This window comes from Diorhabda carinulata, chromosome 3 (genome assembly GCF_026250575.1).
Source record: "Diorhabda carinulata isolate Delta chromosome 3, icDioCari1.1, whole genome shotgun sequence".
In the NCBI taxonomy this organism is placed as follows: domain Eukaryota; kingdom Metazoa; phylum Arthropoda; class Insecta; order Coleoptera; family Chrysomelidae; genus Diorhabda; species Diorhabda carinulata.
The window spans coordinates 21,023,863-21,029,862 of record NC_079462.1 but is presented as its reverse complement, the minus strand read 5'-3'; the positions used below and the strand labels follow the sequence as shown (position 1 = coordinate 21,029,862).

The 6,000-nt window shown below is 30.9% G+C and overlaps 1 protein-coding gene across 1 annotated transcript in view; it reads left to right on the top strand.

Annotated features, from left to right (window-relative positions):
* Positions 1-1,411: 1,411 nt before the first annotated feature.
* LOC130891504 (uncharacterized) overlaps positions 1,412-6,000 on the top strand; it is an 88,710-nt gene continuing 84,121 nt past the window's right edge. The window contains exon 1 of the mRNA XM_057796300.1: positions 1,412-1,830. The gene's annotated coding sequence lies outside the window, so the exon portion shown is untranslated. The remainder of the gene's footprint in view (positions 1,831-6,000) is intronic.

Below are 6,000 nucleotides of genomic sequence, written 5' to 3'. Positions count from 1 at the left end.
CATGAATTTAGAAACACCCTGTATATTAAGTATCAAACCTCAGAAGTATATATTAGTGCAAAAATATTAATTTTCACGTAGAAATTATAATAATTTTGAAACAGAGTTTCAAGTTTAAAATGAATTAGAGTTGTGTGAGTTTGTAATGAAAATTGGAAATGTACACAAATATAATCAAAGACTCATTTGAACACCCACCTTAGACCAAATGCTAAAAGGACATTCCACCACTTTCTGACATTGTACAGTTCTTAATTCTATTTCGCGTCACATTCTCAGCGTACTCTCTGTCCCTTCCTAGTTTTGTGGGAAATTCTGGGAGATCTAGTCTATCGATCCAATTGTCTCCTCGATCTTCCGTATTTCCCTTAGGTATCTAATTTGGATGTATATTTCCTCGTTATGTTCCTGTGGATCTGAAATTTTCTCCTGTTCGTTTCGCAATTGTCCCCATGCTACTGAGGTTGTATATGTGATTATCATTATTATGATACTCCTGATAACTTGAATTTGGTATTGGTCTTAAGTTCACTGTTTCTACAATATGCTTAAACTGCAAAGTATTGCCTTCGATTGAGTTTCCAACATGTTCGTTGCAATTGACATTGGTCCAATATCATGCCCAGAGGTTTGGCTTTGTTTGTCGATTGGACTCTTTTATGTCGTTTGATGGGTTTTAGAGTCTTTTCCACTGTCGTGTACCTCGTTGTAATTGCGATGTCGTCCACGTGAAGCACCATCATTTTATTTCATATCAAATCTTGTGATAAATTGAATGAAAAACAGTGAAGATGTAAAATGTAATACGATTCATGATAATTACTGGAAATGACCACCTCTACCTTGTTTTTAATATTTTTAACGAAAATAACACTTTAAGTTATAATTATATTTCATTAAACTCCATTTTGAAAAAAAAATTGATATCAAATAAAGTAAGGGCCGCTAATATCACCCTCGTATAATGTAAAAGGAATATTGAAAAAAAAAAAAAAACGGTGGTTAATCCTTTGCAAATGCATGAAACGAGAGTTACAGAATTTTAAGTTTCTAAAATCACTGAAACTCATTTTTTATATCATATTTTAATAATGGTATCTCGGAAAGGCATGGTCTGATGAAATTTAATTATAGAAAATACCCATCTTAATTTCATACGAACAATAACCCTTGAATTTTGTCACGTGACTTTAGAAACATCCTGTATATCATACGTTTAGTTAGGAATAATTTTACTTTGAGGTAAATTCAATTTATTTAACTGACGGATAAAGATAAAAAGAATGTTGAAAATTTCCTTTTGATCAGACGTTATTTAACATTTCTTTTCGTATGGTATATCTCTGGTGCAGTTACTGCGCTCCCCGATAATTTCTCCGCTCGCCTAGTTCTAGCGGGTATAACTCCCCGTATACAACATCCATTCACCTGACCAGAAGGTGCTCGTGCGACTCGCTGGCTTTAGTTTTAACAGGTGTTTTATACGCTGCACACACACCGGCAAATTTTACACTCACAGATTATATTTTTTCTCGTGCTGCGGAGCGGTGCGGGAAAGATATTTTTTCAAACTGCATTTGGAAACATTCGTCGATAGAGTTTTGATAGTTTGGACGTATCTTGAGATTTTGGATATAGTTTTAGATTTCCTTAGTTTCGGTGCAATAGACAGACTTTCTCAAACTCTTTATCAATATTTGTTTTTGACGTGGTTTTGAAAAATAAAAAATTTCGCCTAATTCTGATTGTGACTTGATTGTTTCATGTGATTATGTTTTGACTGTTAACTTTGTCTTAATGGATTATTTTTCTTTCGGATAGTTTTATCAGGTAAGTCTAGTATTTACATTTATTGGTTAGTAAATGAGAGATCTATTCTAATAATAACGCATAACGATATTTCATTATTTTCTCATCATATCCTCTCATGTTGTTATATCTTCATGACTCTCATAAATAAATATAAGATAAATACAAAGAGAATTTTCTAATCGATATACTATTTGGCATTCTCAATAATCAACTTATGTTTACATTTAGTAAATAATTCTAAAAAACTTTCTGATATTGAATATTCACCTAGTGGTTATTTATCTGAAGCAATATAGGTAGAGAATTTTATTCAGAATAAAAACAGATAGGAATGTATAATTAATAGTTTCTCCAAAATCCAAAGTATAACAGAAGAAAGTTGGAGCTATCAACGGTGACATATATTTTGAAGATGTTCATTTCTTGGATGGAATTGTTGACTTGTAATGTTAGAACATCTATCTAGTGCATCAAAGTATAATACAAACACTTCCAACATTTCAATCTAATATATTCAATGTTCTATCCACGCCTTGTATATGAAACTAATTAATTAAAATTCTACAAAGTGTGCCACTTATTTTCTATAATCGTTATAAAAGCTGCGAAACCTGAATCTACTCATAGTTAATTGAAATTAAATATATTTATTTATAATACATGTGTAAAATTTTTTATCTATTAGCTTTCACGAATCATTGAATATTAGTAACAATTTTTAATAGTGGTAATACCCCTCTACATTGAATGGATGAAAATCATGTTTACTTTTATAAATATGTTTCTATAGAGGCACAAAGTATCATAATAACCTTAAAGATTTGATTACAGTTACACTATTAATCATAGAAAATTTTATATCGTTATTATTCAGAGGAATAATCAATTTACTTTCAATACAAAAGGTCGACTGCATACAAATACCTGTATACCAGCATATTGTATAATCTCGTAACTAGATGTTTGTATAATTGATTCTTGATGAATAATATTGGAATTGTTGAGTAATTATCTTATATAAACTCTTGAACCGTTGGGTTTTATCGTTAGAATCAGCGGAGAAATTGGAAAATCCATATTAATTTCAGTTATTTGAACCGGTATACACGGTAGTCTCTTCAAGCTCTCAAAAAGAATTAATGTGGCATTCCTCACGATTTATACACCTTGTATAAAAATTTTATACAAACTGAGACAATTCAAGATCCTACAATAAGTGTAGTCCAAATTTTTGGTTTTCAATGTTTAGCCACTCAAAGAACCTATTCTGAAAATTCGATACCAAATAGATCATCTTCAAGATTTAGATCTTCCAAATATTATGAAAGTAGTGTCCTCTGGTCACGAATCAAAATCTACTCCTATGTTTTTTTTTCAAAATTTTCAGGTAGATCGGGAATACAAAACAAAAATTTGGAAATAATTGAAAGTTTGCATTTCATGGGTTTTCTGAGGAGATTCGGGGAGATTCCTCAAGAAAGATCCATTACTCATAACTCACCAATTAAGGAAAAAGATGAGTGTTGGGTACAAGATAATGTGTAAAAAGCAAATAGAGTTAGGGAATAATCAGAAAAACCAAACCAAAAAGTACAAGACTGTTATGAACCAGCAAAAGGAGATTTAAGTAGTTAGACCTAGTTCTCCAAAAGATTACAAACGTAAATCCTAAAAAAGCGAAATCAAAATATCCTAGTAACAACAGACAATACTTAAATTTCTTAGAGTAACAACGCTAGGGAATATCACAATTGATGCAAGATTTCACTGGAGAATTTCAAAAAACAACACAAAGGCCTAATAAAAAATGATAATAAATGTAATGTATTTAAGATAGAGTCCAAATTGTCCATATTCAACCAACTGTTTCTCTACAAATGTCTGGACAGTTTTAAGGCTGTGCTAATATAAGTAATATTCAAATGATACAACGTTTCCGAAATAGGGTATTAAGGAACATCGTTGGTATCGATGTAGAAACTGCCAATTCAGCTAGAAGGCTCTATAGAGTTAAGGCATTTGAGTTAGTGAAATAGCTTAAATGACGAGGATAGTTAAAAGGAGAGTATTGTGCGAATCTTGCGTAACACGTTAACGGTAGTGTTGCTAAAATCATTGGATACTGAGATATAATACTCTTGACATTCAAGAATTTATTTACAGGTTGCTTATTGATCTTCATGATCAGATTGTTAGAACAGAAATAAATTTGTGTTCTCTTAATAAAAAAATATAATAAGACGTCTTGATTTCAAAGATATATCATCCAAACGATGAAAATCGAATCTGTTTTGTTTCTTCAGCCTCGTCAGTAGGAATTTAAGTGATTAACATTCTCATTGTTTGTGATGGTACATTGTTGGAAATTTCTATTTTCAAATTCGAATCCTTTAGAATGATCTTTTTTTTTTCGATTGTTGTGCTTTTTTATAATTTAAAATATTTAAAATTTGCATTTCATTATTTTTATATTTTATACATTATACCAAAAACAATTTCGATATGTTATGTAATGTCGACTATTCGATATTTGAAATTATTGATCCAAAAATATAGCTTCATGGTCCCATGACAAGGATTCTTAACGTTATAAAGATATTAACAATATCTTTATCTTATTTTCGAAATTGAAGAAGGATATACGGTCATTTTTGTAACTTCATAAAACATGCCCATATAAACGTTCATGGTCACATTTTGACATCAAACTTCCGATTTTTGAAACAAACTATAATATACGTTGCTACATATCGGATTTTAATCTTCAAGATAGGATGTCGAGGAAGTCGAAATAAACTTGAAATTTCTGGTTCGTTATTTTCCACCCCATTTTGTAAACATTCGACTAACATTTAAGTTATCGGAGATCAATTTGCAACCATTTTGATTGTAACTAGATTTAAATAGAAAGAAAGTTTAATTTGCCTGATCAATTAATCATTTCACACCATTTACACGCAATTTTCGATGAGGATGAAATTATTAAACCAATCATTTGATCAGAATTAATAGGAGAAAACAAAATTTTAACAATAAAACCGTTAATTAGAGATGTTATGAATATCGAAATACGATTAATTAATCATAGAAGTCTACGTTATTATTATCAATTAAGAAATCATAACACAAATCACGGATTTTGATTATAATCAAAAATAAACAATATCTAGAGTATATTAGTTTGAATAGTTTACTTTTCTCAATTCTAAGCATTTAGAGCATCCATCTTCAGCTACCATCGTAGCATGAAGGTGTCGAAATATCTTGGTCATAGGTAGATATGAACTATCGAAGCTCAATAGGCATCCCGGATGGATACGCGTTTTTTTTTATCGCACTTACTCGAAACAAAACGACCTTTCCAAAAGGCATGTCTGTTGTGTGTTATAAGCTATTAAAATAACTCTTATATTGATTTTAATCTGAGTCTTCCCCAGATTTTTTTGAATTGTAAGCATCTCTTAGATCTTCGCCCATTCCTTCCACGACTTTGTCGTCATAGTATATACTCAGTATAAAATTAATAATTATTTTGAAAATAAGTTGTTAAGAAAGAATAACTGTGACTAATTCTCGTCGGTGTCTCTGCGGTTGTCGTGTAACCTGATAACTCATAAATTCATTAGCCAAAATGCCAACAATGATATATGACCTTAATCTGGAAGATGTTGGTTCGTCGGGACATTTTTTTGTCGTATTCTACTTTTTCTACAAACTCCACGCTCGAAGGTAGACGTTTCCACGGAGGACGAGTGCTGCAAAAATATCACAAGTATTATCCAAATATCAATTCTGAGTATAATTTGAGCTCTTGATCTATATTTACGAGATCCTGAGCTTATTTTTCAGTATTTCCAAGAAGTGACAATTTATTTAACCTCAGAAACTGTATCTATGGTATACTCGTATAATATTTATGTCTGATCGAAAAGGTTCACTACTAACATTGTTATATAGTCTTCCGTTTTTTATTTAAGTATAAATCTCCAATTTGTAGGAATAAAGTAATTTCGCGACCAACGATATAAAAATTTTGAAACCATACTTGTTTATTTTGATGAAACAAAATGTCTAAAGGAGCATATTCTACGAAACCTCTTTGAATTACTGATTAAACTATTTCGTCCCAGAGGATACGATTTTTGACAATTTTCTACGAACAGTTCAAACAAATCAACCGTCTTCACG